We start from the raw sequence: 20314 nt of genomic DNA, 5'->3' as shown, positions 1-20314 counted from the left end.
ATTGGAAAATAATTTTGGTACCATATATGTTATTTAGATTATTAAGTTAAGGTTATAAAAAGTATCAGTTATTATGCTCAAATTTTATCATATCTATCTATATATAATGAATTAAAAATGGTTTTTGTGTGCAGTCATCTTAGAGTCCACATCGTGTCATAAGTTCTTTTTCATTTTCAAATTTTTCTTCACAGATATAACATCAACATTTCAACGAACTTAAAAGAAGCTTTCCTCCTAAAATCTTTTTCTTGTGTTTTTTGCTAATATACTCGACATTTTTCAATCTTCAAGTGACCTATTTCATTGTTAATATTTTCACGCTCACTATTATTAAATAATTGTAAAAAAATTATACATTCTTCTGTGTAATGTTTTATTCTTTAATAAATTCTTTTATATCGAGTTCCATGTTTTTCTTTGAGCACTATAAATTTTCTACTGTAATAATTTTTTCTTCGTATTTTCTCATCACAGTCACTAGTCATATTGTAGTTGTGGTATAATTTATAAATTTTTGAAAACAGTTTTATGGCTAGCAAGTCCTAATATATTATAATCGTTTCTTCTTATTAAAGGTGTCAGAAATTTTTTTGTTATATTTCAATATCCTAATGAATATCAATTAAGTAAACCCACCTTAAAAAAAAACTTTCTAACCATTAAAAGAATTTGGGCAAAATATAAATAGATATTAGCTTTTGTAGCATGTAACTAATAAATATAACTTATAAATTTTCGAAAACAGTTTTTTGGCTAGCAAGTCCTAATATGTTATAACCGTTTCTTCTTATTAAAGGTGGCAGAATTTTTTTTGTTATATTTCAATATCTTAATGAATATCAATTAAGTAAAGCCACCTTAAAAAAAATTTAAAACCATTAAAAGAATTTGGACAAAATATAAATACGTATTAGCTTTTGTAGCATGTAACTAATAAATATAACTTAAATGAGCTCTAAACTTTTTCGAACAATGACAAGTTCATATTTTAATTCTATTATTTATATAGAAGAACGTAATCCACACTACGCGCATAATGAATATAATGTCAATTTAAAAACTTATATATTAAACTAATTAATTGTACAAATTGTTCTTTGTTTATTATCAATTATTATAAGTGTTAATGAACTATTTCAATATTGAAAAATGTATGATGAACTATATGATTTTGTTTGGTATATGAGAATTGATTTCCGATTCCGTTTTATAGGGAATCGATTCCTCATTAATCATCCAATCCCTGGGAACTCCCGGGAGTTAAAGCAGAAAATGAAAAATATTTTCTGTTAATTAATTTTTTTACAACAAAAAGTTGTTCACCACAGTATTTTACTTTGGTCGATTACTTTTTTCCCAGTCTTTTTTTTTCTGCTGTGGTTTTTTATATCTTTTTTTCTTTTATAGTAGCATTTTATTTACTTATTTTGTTTGGCCAAATTTTCTTTATTTATTTAAATTAAATTGTCCTACAAATATCTCCAACTTATGAATAATTTAAAGTAATATTTGCTTATTATAAGTATTGACAAATCTCGATTACTTGTTAAGAAAAAATATTTTAATTCTTGCCAAAAAAAAGTATTTTAATAATTTCTTGAAATTTTGTACCTAACTTCTATTCTTCTCTTACCCCGTAACGTGAAATTATATATAAGAATATTTCTCATTTCATTTTTTCTTTTGAAAATTATATATATATGCTATCTCAAAGTATAAATTTTCCTATTAATTTTGCATGAAATATTGAAAAATACTAAGCAAAATTGATTCCAATTCCGTGAGTTATGAATAAACGTATGAAATGGATTTGAATTTCAATTCACTATTGAGCCAAACAAAAAAGAAAGTTTATCGTTCCATCTCCCATTCCGTCTCATTCGGATTCTATTTCAGTTTCTGAACCCCGAGGCAAACGGGCCCCTAAACAAATAAAAATCTCATATAGGATAGTCATGAGAGCATCTCAAATAATTACCATTCACTTTTTATTTTTTAAGAAAATCTCAAATGGTTACCACTCAATAATAATACTACCATTTAGCAAATCGAGATTGTTCTTAAATAGCATGATAAAGGGTTAATAATAAAAAAAAGTACAAAACTTTTTTTGCATTTGAACAATTCTAATACGAACTTTTTTCCTTAACCTAAAAATGCACATGTTTTTGATTTGATAACAATATTAGCACGGCGTCAAATATTTCGTTAATTTGGACGTAATCGAAGCTACGGAAGGCGCCAACGATCCCAATCGGGGTAGGGCCCCGGTGACCCCAATCGGGGATGGTGACCGGAGTCGAGGCCCATACCCTCGAAACCGGGAGAACTCTCAAATTGGGTATTCTCTCGATTCCGACGGTAAAGCCACGATCACAGCCATCACCCCCGATTGGGGTTGTAGGAGCCCTCTTCCCCCGATTGGGGTTGCCAGCGCCCTCTTTGCTCTCGATTTCTGTCCAAATTAAAATTGAGGTCATGCTAAAATTATTATCAAATAGAATTTTTGTGAATTTTTAGGTTAAGAAAAAAAATCCGCACAAGAATTGTTCAAATGTGAAAATTTTGTACTTTTTTTTATTAGCCCCATGATAAAATACGAAATCTAGATAGGATTACCTAAGTATAAACTCGTGATCGGGGATAGTTTTTGTAATATCGATATATTTACATGGGCAGAGGTATGAATGATGCACATTGACAGTGGTTCAAGTGATACATAACGAACCTGCCATCATCTCGATCTCTTACGGGACGTTTGGTTTCAGAGTTAAAGTAACTTTGATTTTGATTGTGGAAAAAGACAAATGAGATGATATTATAAATTTAACTTGGAAAATATGTATTTTTATTGTATAGTGAGTAGAGTTAAAATCAAAATCATGATTCTAAAATTTAATCACGAAATCAAACGGGCCCTATGTATTTAGAAAAAAATCGTATGGTGCAATTGCTGATGGCACCGACCCAGTAAAGGGGCAGCAATGATCAAGACTTGGGTAGAGCCATATATCGGGATGGCCGCCCATAAGTGCTACAATGACTACGCAAAATTTGTGGACTTTAGTGGAAAATCGTTTTCATAGGTCAAGAACAAACAAGCATATTATTGCTCGAGAATTCGTCTATTCTATATAGTTTTTCGTTAGTAATAATATTTTCGCATGTATCATTTTATAATTTTTTTCTTCTTATTTAGATTACACAAAGAATTACAGATATAAAAAGTTCAGAGATATATGCAGATTAACACTATTAAGTAGAGACACATTATATTTTTCTTTCTGTAAATGAACACCACTCTGTTCCATAGAACATGATCGTTGATATTTATATTTGATAGAAAACCGCAAATCCATGGAAAATAGAAAAGAGATGAACGTGTAAGAGAAAAAAAATATAAAGTATTTTAATTATAAAAAAATATGTATAAAAAGTATATTCGTTACATAATGTATTTGATTGTTGCCTTAATAAATTACGGTTAAATTAAAAAATTTAGTAATGTAAGTATTGATAATTTGTATAAAATTGTAATTAAAAAATAAAATTAATTTAAAAACTATTTAGAGTTAGTTAGAATATATTGTGCAATTTTAAAAGCTGCATGTGAAGAATTGGTTTCTAAAACGGCGTGCTATAAAAATTCATATTTTTTTACGTCTCTTAATAGTGATGCGATGTCCCCCGCATTGACGGCCAGCGCTTCCCACGTACATATAGATCCTGCTCTATCCAACTTATCAAAAAAAAAAAGATCCTGCTCTATCCGGATTGCTCTCCGCGCTCCAGTGTCTTACTAATATAAGTGAACTCTGGCCTGCTCTCCTCCAACCCCAAGAAGACATCCAATCCCAAACCAGAAATAATATTATGTCTCAGTCCAAGAAGAAGCTCTATGTTACCCTCTCCTGTATTCTCCTATTCCTCGTCGGTGCCATCCTATTCCTCTCCTTCCGGAGTCTGGGTTCCGATTCGGAGCGCCATTCCCTCATCCGGTCCTCATGCAGCTCTACACTTTACCCTGACCTCTTCTTCTCCGCGATCTCCTCCTCCTCGGTCCGATCCCGGGAGATGAAGACACTAAAGGACGTGATAAGAGGGGCCCTGGAGCACACGGTCTTATCGACGCGGCACAACTACTTTAACATCAAGAAGAAGCTTGCCTCCCGGGCCCTCCTGACAGCCCGTGGGAAGACCGCACTCGATGACTGCCTCAGCATGGTGGACCAAACCCTCGACGAGATCCGGGAGACCCTCCAGGACTTGAAGGACTATCCCAACACCAATAGATGAACTTCTCATCCATCTGGATCATTGTACAGTAATGCGAGTTTCCCTGTTCCGCATGACCACAAGTTTGTTTCTTTTGGTGAAATACGGGCCGAAAGCCCAAGGGCATTATTGACGACATATAGACATAATTAAGGAAAATGACATTTGTTTTTTCGCTTGCCAGCAGGTCGATTGCACGGTATGCAGAGGACCTGCGGACACTCATCAGTGCCGCCATGACAAACCAGGAGTCATGCTTGGATGGGTTCTTGCGTGACTCGGATGATAAGAAGATCCGGGAGACCCTGCTGGTCGGTCATAAGTAAGTCTTCCGCATGTGCAGTAATGCGCTGGCCATGTTCAAGAACATGACCGACACCGACATGGCAGAGCAGAGGAGATTACAAGAGAGTGAACCTAAGTTACCTGGTAGTCCTACTTCCATCCCGATCAATCCCTGCATTCCTAGCTCGGCTCGCCCATTTCATGTTCAATAACGTAACCTGGCACCTTACCTATATTATCATTATGTGATAATTATTTAGTGCTCTCTTTACTTGATGGCCACAAGCAGGGAGAGAGCTGGGGGCAGGAGAGGAGGGTGACAGTGACACGAAGGGGTGGCCGGAGTGGCAGTCAGCAGGGGACAGGAGGTTGCTCCAGGGCAAAACAGTGACTCCGGACATCACAGTGGTGGCCGACGGGAGCGGTGACTACAGTACAGTGTCGGCAGCTGTGGCGGCTGCTCCAGAGCCAAGCAAAAGGAGGTTTATAATAAGGATCGAGGCTGGGGTGTATAGAGAGAATGTGGAGTTCCCGAGCAGAAAGACTAACCTCATGTTCGTGGGAGACAGCCGGTTGACCACCATTATCACAGCCAGCAGAAACGTCGTCGATGGGAGCACAGCCTTCGACTCTGCCATTGTCGGTGAGTCATTCAAATTATTTCCTGTTATCATATGTTAATTACAATAGGTTTCTTTTTTTCGATTATAAAAGAGTTTCAAGACTTAGTATAATGAAAGAGAAATTTTAAATAATTAATAAAATGGCACGTGTAATCTCATTAGGTATCAAATCTGCAACATCTAGATCAATAGGTCAAGGCATGCGCCACTGTACTATATCCTCTTTTGATTACAATATTTTTCTTTTCTTCTATAGAAAGACACGTTTGGAGTTGGATAACAAGGGGAAAAAAACACTAACAAACGCGGGGTTAGTTAAAAAGGTCCAAATTAAATTTCAAAAGGGTACACACAAAAAAAGGTTTTGAATTTGAAACTCGTTATGAGATTACTCCGGTGTGTTTGGAATCAGAGTTAAAGTAGTTTTGATTTTGATTATGGAAAATAACAAATGAGTTGGGATTATAAATTTGACTTGGGAAATGTGTGCTTTGTCGTGTAGTGTGTTGAGTTAAAGTTAAAGTTAAAATTTTTGACTTGGAAAATGTGTATTTTTGTTGTGTAGTGTGTTGAGTTAAAGTTAAAGTTAAAATCAAAGTGATTTTGATTGTGAAAACAAACATACCCGTATCCTATTATTAGTTGTATTGGAATTTTTCTATCATTATATTAAACCCATAGACTTTTTTCTGTAATCAGATTCGACTGTACTAGTCGGGATCTAATTGAATTTCTGGATTTCGGATGCACACGAAAAGAAAAATCCCAACAATACAGCCAAATAAGATCGCTTCTAGACTGAACGGAGAAAATTGATAGAAATGAGATCCAACAGGCAATTGAATTGAATATCTATACTAATATATAAAATCAGACAATAGACCCACTCCCCAAGCAAATATTAGGTGAATATTATTCATCCACTTGAATATATAACATCCAATTAAAATGCCAAAAAGTATAAAACTGACCTCACAATGAGCCATAAATTTCACTTAAAAGTATTTTGATTGTTTTCAAAACCTCACGAAATTGAGTAATACTCATTCAATACTTTCTCTCATTCTCCACACCTCTCTCTCCCTTCTTCTTGTCTCCTCCCCCTCCCTCCCCCCTCTCAGGCCTCTCATTCTTCCTCTCTCCCACGCCTCCCTCTTTCTCACGCACACATCCTCAGAGCCACACAAAAAAAAAAACCATATATAAAATCACAAACAAATATTTCTGTTCACATACAAAATAATTATGTTGCAATCACTAAAATGATCTATTTTACTGAGATTACATAAAATATTTAATTAAATCTATCTATAACAAAGTTATTATCGATATTTTTCAAATAAATTGTATTTTTTTTTGTTATCCGAGCATAGCACGGGTGGATTTGGCTGATTAATCTTTAAAATTAAAATAGGGTGGAATTATTATCGAGGACAACGTGACTTAAGTTTTTGTTTGAGCTCTGGAGTTGTCGCTCGGTTTTGCATGGAGGGCTCAATTTCATAATCATGCTCATACAGATGAGCAAATCATATGAATCATAGTCAATTAAACAATTACACTAAAAAACGTTCTTGCATTAGCTTGGCTCGAGACATAATGAAGTCAGTATGGTGCGAGTAATTTTAAGTTTTACCATTTCATTATATATATATATATATATATATTATAAATCACATCCTAAAACACACATCTCAAATATATTGTCAGCACCCTATTTTGGCTCATCAATCCAAATAACAGTATCAACAGCTATTCAGTGCACGACTTGAGTAGGAACATAGAAAACGGCTCGACAGAGTAAGAAATCACTATTCATCCTCAAGTCAGCAAAGACAAGCAGATGACATGTGCGAACAACAGAAGAACTTCTTAGGTTATCAAAAGCCAATAGAGTGACAAGAGAGTTCAGCAACATCCAAAACCGACATTTCAGAGTACATTGCGGACAGTCCTATTTTCCAATGGTTCGCTCGACCATTGGAATATAGTCAATATTAGACTCCAAAAATACACATCAGCACCAAACATATGAAAAGTGTCTTCAAACGCATTTTGCAAATCATCTGCTCTATACAGAATAACTTTCTGTATACATGCAACTTTTCAGTGGGAGTCCAAAAATGCCGGTTTCTCAGAGAAAAATTAATGCCAAATGTCAGACACAGCCATGTCCCACAAACATACAGAGCATGAGCATCACAACAGATCTGTTCTCGGAAGCCACGCAGACACCCTGAATGACTTCTGAGCAACAGAACAAGCATACCCTTCGTTGGAGATGCACAATCGGAGACTAGTCTGACGGAATATCGGCAAACGAAGTTGACCCTGCATTGCCCTAAAAACTATAGCGGACAGACGCATTTGGGAAAATCAGACAGCATAACTCCTTTCAGTTTTCCAAGTGACCTCCGAAGAGTAGAAAAGGCCGTTTTCAACGGAAATTCATATCCGGAGGTCCTTTTTGCGGAAACTTGACGCCGGATGCCCATCCTATACAGTGCTAGACGTCCCGAGATTCAATGTGGAATCGTCAGACTGAACTGCACAACTCATCTAAGCCTCCCGAGCAGTGCTCTAAAGGTCTCAGATGCACTTTTCAAGTCCTTAGAGGTCCAATCTCGACAAATAGAGATTACAGTGATCTCCGGAGTGCCCAAACAACTCAGAAAGCAATATGAGAAATCCAGTTTCGGCCTCCTAGGACTTCTTCGGTTCCACATTTGCATTACCGACTTAAGGGTCAATTGTTCACGTTGTCTGACAATTTATGTCAAAATGACCAACGTGGGATGCAAATACAAGATATGTTGTTATAAGCGGTTAACTTCGCTCTGGTCACTTGAAATGAGCAAAATTGGCTTTCGAGCCTAAAAATCACACTAGCATTTCTCATGCAAAATGAGCAATCTTAGGCTCATCAGGATCGTTTTCTCGCGTACATTGTCGATACGACGTTCTTTCGAGTCATGGAATTCGAACACGTAACCGATCGACATCTGAACATTCCCGATTCACCTCCAATCCGTTTGGGACTCACGGTATCTCCCTCCCCTTTGCCAAAGACAAGAAGAACCACCCCTCTCTTGTCATCTTCTTCATCAAGCCAAGAAGACAACTTGCACTTGTCTTGCATGAAAACATCAAGCCATCATCCAAGATAACACTCCATGACATTAATGCATTTTGGCTCATCTTCATGGAGAATGCATGGAGGAGATTCATCCTCATCTCCATTGAAGAAATTCGGATCCCCCTAATCAAGAGCCCTAATTGCACTTTTTTTCTCTTAATTACACTTAATCTTTGCCATTATATATCCTTTAAGTCATTAACTTAATCACAACTCACCACACACCATCTCTCTAGCATTTCTCACTCTTCAAGAAGCTCTCAACTCTCCCTTAGCTTAAGGAAACCACAGCTCAGCAAGAACAAGCAAAACCATCAAAAACCGGTCAAAGTCTTAAGTCGGAAACCGTCTCGGCTTAAATCCAAAATTCACCAAACTTCATATCCCACATATTTTTGACCCCCTCAATCCATTTCCGAGCTTAGATTTTAAGTTTGAAGCCTCTAACCCATTGGAACAAGCAACCACAGAATCGGATCCCGTTTTTGTCCTTCTCGGGTCAAAATTTTCAACCCGGGTTTCAAGCCTTTCCGAACCTGTTTGAGTTGTTAAAAACCATCAAACACCTCCCCACACAACCTAGGGTGTCAAAGAGTAAAACAATCCAAGAAAAACCCATCGGTTTTACTCCAGTAAGGAGAAACAACCCGACTGCCCAGTCGGGTCGAAATTTCTTACTGTCTGTGCGGTTTTCTTGCAGTTCGGGTCGATTCGAGACCCTTTTCGCCAAACTACCATCACCATCACCTCCGAAGGTGAGTTAGGAGTCGGGAGCCGTTGACCTTGCATCAAAATTCCATCGGGATCCACCATGGTGAATTCCGACCCAAAAACTGCCCAGTCAGGTCAGTTTCCAAGACGCACTCTATTTTACGTAATCTTTGCAGGACTATACGGGTCGACCCAATAACTCTGAGAGAAAACGACCACCATGGTCACCTAGAGGGATCCCTTGGCTACTCAAGGCCGCTGACCTTGCCTCAAAATTCCATCGGGAGCCTTCGTGGTGACGTCCGACCCGACTTGTGCCAGTCGGGTCTGTTCAGTGTTCCAATCGGGTCTGTTTGTGCCTTTCAGGTCTGTTCAACGAAAAATAGCCCAAACGCGACCCAACAAAGATCCAACCCGACTTTTTACAGTCCCATCCCGCATCTCGGGACTAGGTATGACCATTCCCGACTTAGAGGAGCTACGACTTTTAAATTATTATTGTCTTTATGGGGGTTATAAGTGGTTTTATGCATGTTTTACTTTGAAGTTTTAATTTTATACAATTTTAATGTTATATCATGCATGTTTATCATCGTTTAACGTGCTAGCATATTGGGAAACGTTTAAATAGAAGTCGAGGAGACCGATTTAAACCCGAACGACCAAAGAGGCTCACGGGTTTCCTTTGAGGAAAGGTAACCGTGACCCCTTTGTTGGTTTTCGGGTTATAACCGGTTTCCTTGCCCCGATTTGAGTTAATTCTCGAATCTTTATGTTTTCCCGCATTCATGGAGCCAGTATTGTTTTATCGATTCCATAAATAACGTGTTTTTGCATGTTTGTATGTTTAAATGCGTTTTTCAAATCATGGTGATACCGGCTTTTGTTAAATACGTGTTATTTACCGTGTTTAACGTTTAAGCATGCGAGAAATAATCGAAATCAGGTTAAAGAGAACGTTTGAAACTCGAAACGGGTCAAGGAAACTCACAGCTATTCCCAAGAGGAAAGAATCGAGAGTTCTTTGACCTTATTGGGGTAAAAAACGGTCTATTTACCTCGATGAAATCCATTTCTCGGATTTTGTGCAAATTGTAAAATTTCAATATTGTCGCAAATCCCGCATGCTAACCACTTTAAACATTATTTTTAAAGAAAAATGCATGAATTCATGTATCGGTGACTATTTTGGGGCCATTTGGGCTCCGAGGGTATTTTGGTCATTTTGACCAAATTATCCTCGGTCTTCCTGGATCTGTCTTGGTCGTCGTGTCATGAATTGTTTTCATTAAATTAAGCTTTTCGGGTGCTCGGACTTCATTCAGTGGATCAATTCATGATCTGTCTGATTGTTTATAACCCGTACAATTACTGCATTTGGCATTTAATTTTAAGTTATAAATTCACAAACGGGTTAATCGGGACGCTCACATGATTAAACCCATTTAGCACTGATAAGTTTGCATGAATTGGTAATTAACTGATGACTCGCGTCGATGAGTTGTCAAATGGCGTTAATGCCCTTTTCAAAACTCACATTTCCAAAATCCCAAAACACACGGTCCGATGTAGGATGGACGTCTAGAAAGGGCTTATGTGTCTCAACTTGAGTTTTTACCTGATTTCAGGTAACTCAGGTCATGATACAAAAGATCTTTTTAGATCATGTCCGGTCAGATCGATCAGTTCTTTGGTTTTTTTGGGGTTCTTGCACAATCCTGGACGATCCAGGGAATTGGTCGACACTGGCTATAGGCCGAGGTGGCCCGCACTGCAATGTTTCCCCTTTTTTTAAAGCAATTTTCAAATAAATGGCAGAATCGTCTTTTCACAATTCAGCGACACCCCTAGGGTTAGTTTGACAGAAACATTACAATATCAGGATAAGAATATGCTACTTATTCAAGTGCAGGTTCATCTGCAAAGCCTTTTCTTATCAACTGATGAGTTTCTGTCATCCTATCGTAGACTTGGGTAACTTTCTGTCATCCTATCGTAGACTTGGGTAACTAGAACGGTTATCTCTGTCACAAATCATGCAAAAATACTGATTAACTTTTCACTCGACCTAACTACACACTAGATAATGGTTAGGTGGAACTATAGGTTCTAAATCTAGAGTCAAAACACGAGTTTGGCTAATTCAGTGGTGATTCAGTGTCACAATACAGAACAACTGTAAAAGCAATCTACACACATGAGATTTGACTCTATTTGTCAAGTTCTCAAAGCAAAACCGAATGCAAAACGTTTTGCACGATTGCTTGTTTAGCATATGGCATTTGCTTGCAAAATACCCCTGGGTTAATAACTTGTTAATCCACATAAACTTGGCAATAACAAACACATTGTCTGTAATCTGCATGCTGTTTGTTACTTTTCTGCTATTGCTTGTCCATGCGAGTCGAGCCCGACCCATAGGACGCATTGCACTTAGGGTTCAACGCCTTAACCATCGATCACAGGGTCCAACGCCCCATTCATTGAGAGCGCTTGAATTTCAGTTTTTTCGGTGTTTTCCTGAACTCACGGTGAGTCGGAGCGTAATAATAACCGAAAGCGAATCAACTGGGATTCAATCATTTGTAATTTGTATGTTGTTATTTTTCTGAGAACATTGTAAGGATTTTACTTTGTATATTCATTCTGTAAGAATCCCAGTCGGTGAGCGAACGGTCTGAGAGTCGAACTAATCGAATCGGTCCAATGTTTGCTCAGACAAGAGTAATTCCAAGATTTCACGGTTCCAGTTCACGCGGGAATTCAAATATCATAGTTTGATGAACTGTAACGCAAAATTGTGAACCGATTTCCCGACACACGGGTCTACTTCTCTCTCGGCTTCTCAACTGACATCGTTTAGTTCACCGAATTTCCGGTGTCAAAACTTGTATGCTGAGCGCAGCTTAATTCACGCGGTAAATAATAAAACATGCAAGCCTAGCAAATCAGAGTACCGAAAGGGCGTGCAGGATATAGGCCCGCACGTAACATGAACCCCCGAATACGGACTTTCCGGTTCCGTACAGATCAATGCCTTAGCAAAACTAGGTGTTCCATACCCCTAGACCCGAGTAACTTATCGGACCTCGACCTTCGGGTCGTAAAATGATAAGTGGCGACTCCTTCTCACGCGTGTCCGTCACGCATCCCCGAGAAGGTGGATACTCTCGAGCCGCGTGATTCAAAAGCGCGCAATGCGGGCCTCGACGATAGCACATTCGGGTCCGTGCATATATCATCAACTTTGTTCATAAATTATAAAATAATTAACTTTCGAAACCATTTCAAAGCTATCACAACTTCAATTTCTGTCAACTAAATGCTGACGTGACAATGCCATGTAGGCAAATAATTAACCAACTGAGGAAGTAGGCATAGGTTGGTTTGAGAGTATACAAAATTATTCATATATAATTACTAAAAAATAAGTATAGGTTTCACAATAAGTAAAAGTATTTAGGTAGTAATAATTTAAAACTTATGGAATTAAAATTAATGCTTAAAATAAAGAAAAATGAAATAATTATTAAAAGCACCTACTACATTTTAGAGAAAATCAAGTTTTCAATTGTTAAAAAAATAATCAAATTATGGTTTTAAAATATAGGGGTTAATAACCCAAAAAAGCATTCCTTTCTTTTAATATTAGCATGAACTTTATTTTTTGACTAAAAATGCACGAATTTTAATTTTCTTATCACGTTAGGTATCTGTGTCATTTTCCAACCATTTTACTGACTTGGCGGAAACGGTGTCTACATGGTAAATAATGTCATACCACTTTAGCAAGAAAATAAAAAATTCAAAAAAATTAAAGGAAGAAAAAATATAGAGGAAGGCATTGATTAGAGAAAGAGTGGGCCATCGACTCCCGATTGGAGTGGCTGATGACCCCAAAGGGCACCAATGAGCCTAATTAGGGAAGTGGTGGACAGGATCAAGGACTTACCCTCCGGAATCAAGAGAATCCCCAAATTTGGGATTCTCCTGATTTTGGCGGGTAGGGCCTTGATCCCGACCACCACTCTTGGGGATCTTCCCGATTTTGGCAGGTAGGCCTCGATCCTAGTCACCACCCCCCGATTGGAGTCACCAATACCCTTTGAGGTTATTGACGACCCCAATGGGGGTTTCGAGGATAGCCGAGGCCCTCACCCTTTCTCCAATCAAAGCATTTCTCTCTTCTTTTTTTTTCTTTAAATTTTTTTTTAAATTTTTGCTAAGATGGCGTGACATCGATTGTCACGTACGGACCGTTTCCGCCACGTTACCAAAATGGATGGAAAATGGCACAGATGCCTGATTTGACAAGAAAATCAAAGTTTTTGCCTTTTTTACCAAAAACTAAAGTTCGTGTCAAAATTAAAAAAAGTCAAAGTTCATGCTTTTTTGAGTTAATTAGCCCTAAAATATATTCATCAAACACTATTTTTGCTTAAAAGTCAGCCAAAAAAGCATTTATGCAACCATCACTGCACTCTTAAACGAAGCTATGGTAACACACCATCGCTTAGGAATCAAAAGGTTTTAAGGTTGATTCTCGCCAACGGTATTACTTGTTCCTCTTTGTTTAGATTTTCATTTCCATGTATTGGGCACATAGTCTTCATTTATATGAAAAACCAACTAAATTAAAAAGTTAAAATATTTTTCTTAAAAAATTGGTTATAAAAAAATTGGAACATCATATATGTAGGATCCTTGACGCGTGTTATGGATGGGAAAATCTGATCTGGAACAGCGCATCCCACAACCTCGAGCTCGAACGCCGCACGAGCTACCCTTTCGAGAGTTTTTTTTTTGGTATTAATAAAAAAACATTTATTTTTCGGTGAAAGGATGAAACTGTATATATATATACGCCCGTAGGCTTACATTATGTACTCTCAAACTGATTTTTTTCCCAACATTGTTATGTGGTAAATTTCCTAAATAGATATGTTTCTGCCCACCGAAAAAAAAAAAGAGAAGAGAAAAATATGTAACTGTATAAATTTAAATGATCCTGGGCCACAAAGAAGATGGGACCAAAAATTTTTTGAAGGACAAAGATTTATCCTAAAGAATGGCTTTCCCGGGCATGCCAGCTACCGTGATGTGGACGGATGCATTGTTCATGTCAGGTCATGCCCTTAAATAAAACGTGATCCTCATGACACTGAGAAACTTTATGGTAATTCTAACTGGTCACATGGTACAAAATGCACCAATTGCATTGTGATAAATGCAGTACTAGTCACTCGAGTAGTTATAAATAGACTTAATTTGACAATCTAATTGATCTTTCTTTAACAAGTAATAGTGAGGTAAGAACATTATTTTTTTCCATGACATTCACTGAATAATAAATGGAAAAATATGTTTCCAAAACTTCTGAATGAGAGAACAGTTTAGCTATCGCTTACTTCACAGTGTGTTTGGCTACCTTAAAAAAGGGGAGGAGATGCGGCGGGGGACCGGGTGATTTTCCTTTGTTTGGATTGGCCCATTTTAAGAAGGGGAGGAAAATGAAGGGAAATAAAATGATAAGTTGTTAATTTCCCAATTTGAGGATTTGAACGAAAAGTGTACAATTAAGATAATGAAATCAGAAAAAGAAAATTTTACTTTCATTTAACTAAAATGTCTTTTCCTTTCGCTTTCCTCTCTCTATAGGTATTCCTATCCAAACAATGAGAATTGTTTCCCTCCTTTTCCCTCTCCTCAACTTCCCTCACATTCCCTCCCCTTCCTTTCCCTTGCTTAATGCTTCCCAAAAAGGCTCGACTGTTCATATATCACTTAGGGTAAATTACTTAAAATTCATAATAAATTACTTATTATTGAAGTAAATTATGTGAATCACGAAGATATTTTCTTATGCTTTTAGAAAATTATACGCATTTTGACAGAATTATAATTGAACTTTTAGTAAAATATTTGATTGTATCATACCACTACTTTTAGAGATTACGTCCTAGAAATTTTTTGTGGCATCATATAATATAGCCCAAAAAAGAAATTGCACCATAAAATTTCACGAGAACATGGATCACTATTACTGTGTTCTATTTTATTTGGGTGAAGCTCATTTTCAAACGACACAACACTGTCCCTTCCCTTCGAACATCTAGGATTTGATTTTTAAGGAGACAATATTACGAGATACAATCCCGGGATATTTTCTTGTATATTATAAATTTTTTTGGTGCGTACTCTAGTATTTGGGAATTCAATGGCATCGATTAATTCAATTCGATCCTGATGCACCAAACTCTATTTCTCAGTTGAATGTAATACTTGGACAATTCCAAAATTAATAGAGGCCCCCTTATTAATTCCCCTTTCCTGTTCGCAAGTCCTCTCGGTCCATATAATGTGTCGTCTCGTCTTTCTTTTCCGTTTATGTGATCAAATAATTGGTGGGTTCTTATGAAACATACAAAAACTCAAACATGTTACAAAAGACGCAATATTAAAATCATACAACTGACATGAGTTGGTTTAAGTAATTCGACGTGTGTTTCCCTTAAATAAGATCTCGGGTTCAAAACTTGTAAATTGAGAAAATCCATATCGTGAGAGATTTATCCTTTAATGAGTTGATATGGCTTGAACGGGATTAGTCAGGGCCCTTTGGGTTTTCAGATATTGGAATAGAGATCGAAAAAGCACCCAATTTAACTCTAACCAAATACTAATCCGTACTACGCACAACACATATTAAATTTATATAATTTATTAAAAATTGAACTAAAATTATAAGAGCGTTTCGTTTCCACTTTTACTATTTTAGTGTGATTTTTAATCATATCAATTATAATGAGAAATTAAAAACACTTTCAATTATAATGCGAAACCAAAAACACATATTTAGAGGAGTATTTGAACTGAAAGAGAGGAGAGGAATGAAAATGGAGTTTACGGGAAATTTTATGGTACAATCACCAAAAGTGGTGGTACAGTGTTATGTAATTTATTAGTATTATAAGTAGAGACAATTATCCAAAAAGAAGTAATCATTCTTCAAAATCTTGTATAATCTACTTCGGTTGTAAGTAACTTATGAGGAATCTAATTTATCCTAATTATTTTCTTAAAATATGTGAAACTATTCAATGTATGTGCAATTTACTTAAGTACTTTAATATAATTTTAAGTTTTTTTCTTTGACGACTTAGGGACCGAGAGGCGCAATAATTTTTAAGGTAATTTACTTGTATGTATTGTATGATGACTTGGACCTTCCCAGAAGTTTGTGGATGGATGAGAGGAATAAAATTAACGAGAAACAATGATATAAAAGGGAAGTGAGGAAGTATTATTCTCAAACCCTCCAAGACCCATTGAAAATCTCCAAGTCCTCTGTTACAGTCTATCCAAATGAGGTTCAAATCCCTTTGAAATACCTCAAAATCCTTCGCTTCCTTTTGACTTCCTTAACCCTCTTAACACCTCTCCTTTAGAGTCATTACTAAAAATTATTCAAGACATAGTGCTAAGTTCATAATAAAATATAACATTTTTAAAAGTAGAAACCCACCCGCGACTTGCGCCCCCCACCTTCCGACCTAGCTACCTCTTCAGGTCGGTTTCGACATGGTGAGACCAGATATAACCTCGCCTTACTTAGGCCGGCTAATGGAGGTTGGTCAGAGGTCAGCTGGAAATCGGTGGGCCGTGACATTTGGGACCGGCGGCAGTGACTTCAAGGGTTTGATGGTAGATTGATGAAAATTAAAGATGAAAGGAAGGGCAATTAAATGTTAATTTGCTGATAAACATTATATATTTCTCAATAAACAAAAAAAATTTCGGATTAACAAATAAATATTTTTTAAAAAATGTTAAAATAAATTGTCTTTGTAAACAAACAAGTTTCTCCAAAAATTTCAATTAAATTAAATTTTATTAATTTTTCATACATTCGTGCAACATGTTAGACTGCACCTAGTCATCAATTATATTATGATATGTAAAAGTCAAGGCGCACAAATAAGAATGTGCTACAGAAGAAAATTACAAATTCTCAACTCTACGTTGCATTGACATTTCGATTCCAGTTCAACGAACTTATATTATACTTTGCTTGTGCCATATTCGACACATTTTATGTTGGAAGTATCTTACATTAAGCCACGATCTCAAAGACCCAATAAACGAGAAATAAATCATGAGAAATATTATTTCCTATATTTTGGGATTTCTTGTAACCTTAGAATCTATCTAAATGGGGAAATATCCTTGGAGAGATATTACGATATCTTTAAAATATCTCATTATTGGATGTTATAAATAGGATCTTGTACGGCTTGTAAAATAAGCCTCAGTTGCTGTGAAACCCTGGCCCCTCGGGGGGCTGGTTGAGTGAGTCTCATATAACGGGAATAGTGATAGTAGATCTTTCTGGAGTTCTATCGGAAAAATTTCTTTGTAACTCTAGGATATTAGGGTGAGAAAGTTAGAGACAATTGAAAGATCGAGTTAGACTCTTCTCAGTATGGGGTTTGTAACACGAGCTGGGATGTGAGACATCTCTAAAGGCTGTAATCTTCGGTTCATTATCTAGTGAATTCTCCTGCTATGTGCCATGGACATTTCCCCTTTCTCGTTAGAAGGGGTTTTACCACGTATATCCAATTATCTCATCTCGTGTTACATGTATCTTTTTACAACATTTTAATTTATGTGTTCATATAACTTGTATGTAATAATATATAATTAAATTTCTTTAAAAATAAAAAGTTTTCTCAATAATTATTTACTAGAAAAATACTTTTCTCGATAATTGGAAAAAAACTCTTCGAGATATATGTGAAATTGTTCCAGTTTAATGTGCCATATGCCTATAAATACAACACACAAAAATTTTGCTTTTCATTCGATAAAGCTGTTTTCTTTAGCCATCGGACCAATACTATTGAATTTATATTACATAATTATTGCTATTAGCATTTTTACTAGACTCAATTACGTATTTATTCACACTCGCGATTTTCATTATTTGGTAAAATATGTAATTTTTAACTTATTTTTTCTTCATATCTATATTATGTGTTTATTTTTGTCTCAATAAGGTAATTACATTTTTTAAAAAAATTATATATTAGATTCAGCATGATTTTCTTGGCACCATCAATTTCTTTTTTCTCCTATATTATTTAACTGAGAAGAGCTGATGTCGGAGTCTAATGTTAACATCTGCAGCCGTAGCCGGGGAGGGGTTCTTAGCAAGAGACATCACTTTCAAGAACGCCGCAGGGCCATCTAAGCACCAAGCGTGTAAAATTCTCACTTGAGCCTACACAGACTTGAGCCCATCTGCAACCCAAAAGCTTAGGTTAATAAGTTTTTGGACCCAAGCCTCATATAAGCTTGTGGTTTCTTTCTCATTTTTTCATGTGGGATAATCTATCTTAACATCTACCCTCACGTGGCAACGTGTAGTCCAACACGTGCCATGTGCCCTTAAACATCCGTCCTTAACAATTGACCACAAGCCAAACATCCTCTTTCGTGCTCATGTAAGGGGGGACAAATATCAAACTAGCCTCGAGCTCCACACTCGGGCCTAACTAGAGGCGCACCTTTAGCTACCTCGGAATTAGACTAGGCCACTCTTGGGCCCGATTAACGTGAGGCGCACTCTTGGCTGCCTTCAAAACTGAATATGGCGTGGTGTGAGCCCATATGAGCACGCAGAAGCATAACCCGCTCTAATATCATGTAAAATTCTCACTTGGACCTACACAGACTTGAGCTCATCTGCAATCCAAAAGTTTAAGCTAATAGGTTACTGGACCCAAGCCTCATATAAACTTGTGGTTTCTTTCTCATTTTTTTCATGTAGGATAATGTATCTCAATAAAGCGGTTGCACTGCGTATCAATGCCGACTTGTGCGCATTTTATCGATGCAGTATGATCGCTTACCAAGACACCCTCTATGTCCACTCCCTATGCCAGTTTATCGTTAGCTGCTACATTGCGGGCACGATAGACTTCATCTTTGGGAATGCAGCTGCAGTGTTGCAAGCCTGCGACATTCACCCCCGTCGACCCAACCCTAGCCAAAGGAACATGATCACTGCTCAGGGCCGGGATGATCCGAACCAAAATACAGGTATGGACACTGATCGCCAGCTACTTCAGCAAATTTTACAAGCAAACATGAGAAGGAACAATTGACAAAGTCCGAAGGGGAGCGAAAGTATTCTTCACAATAAAAATGAGCTTGTGGCTGATACTTGCGTCACCAAAAACAAGAAATGAGTCTCCGAATGGCATCATCTGTGACGGAGACATCCGACTCATACTAAAATTCATATTTACTATAAGTAAGACCGTATAAATTGACGAATCAATTTTGGTGATTGGTGGTATGTCTTATAACCATAAAGTTGAAATCAGAACATTTTCTGTTCAGGAATAGTGATTCAAAAATGCAGAATCGGTGCAACCTCGGACCTGCTAGCCGTGAAAGACAGCTTTGAGACATACCTGGGATGACTTTGGAAGATGTACTCAAGGACAGTGGTAATGCAGACGACCATCAATGACATCGTCAACCCGGCAGGTTGGTACCCGTGGGATGGCAATTTTGCTCTCGATACGCTCTACTATGCAGAATATGCAAACACGGGTGCAGGAGCAGATACGTCAAATCGGGTGAACTGGAAGGGCTACCGGGTCATTACCGCTTCAGAGGCGCAGCAATTCACTTTCTCTCAGTTTATTGCCGGGGACAGTTGGTTGCCCTCCACTGGCTTCCCTTACACTCTTGGCCTCTGAGATTTTGCTTCAATTATAGCTACGCAAAATCTTCTACCTACCTAAATAAAAGGATAAGTTGGGATTCCACTGGACTCTTGTATTATGGTCATTTCCATCTCTAGCTCATAATTAACCTTTTGCCAGTATGTATGTATGCAAGAGGAATAAAATATTAACTTCCAACAATCAAGTTAACTAGATGACTTTTTATAGTAATTAATTAATAATAATTCAATATTTTATGTGAAATTTTTTTATCAGTTATAATATTATTCAAGGATATTGCATCGGCGCGAAGCCGCCTATCGAAATTTTTTTTCCATGAATTTGTTGATTCGTCATAAAAGGTTTTGTAATTACTAATATATGATCTAAGTGAAATTAATAATAAAGCTACTGATGTATAGAAATTATAACTACACGATTGATAGTAAATGATCCAAAATTTTCAAAAAACTGAGCTAATTTATATTTCATATGGAATAAAAGTTAACATTTATCTCTATTAATCTTAATTTGAATTTTCA

General features: G+C 36.9%; 1 pseudogene; it reads left to right on the top strand.

Annotated features, from left to right (window-relative positions):
• Positions 1–3788: 3788 nt before the first annotated feature.
• On the top strand, positions 3789–19805 carry LOC116194903 (annotated as a pseudogene).
• The last annotated feature ends 509 nt before the right edge of the window (positions 19806–20314 follow it).

Source organism: Punica granatum, chromosome 2, assembly GCF_007655135.1.
Source record: "Punica granatum isolate Tunisia-2019 chromosome 2, ASM765513v2, whole genome shotgun sequence".
NCBI classification, from domain to species: domain Eukaryota; kingdom Viridiplantae; phylum Streptophyta; class Magnoliopsida; order Myrtales; family Lythraceae; genus Punica; species Punica granatum.
The sequence above is the reverse complement of the archived record's forward strand: the minus strand, read 5'-3'. Positions and strand labels throughout refer to the sequence as shown.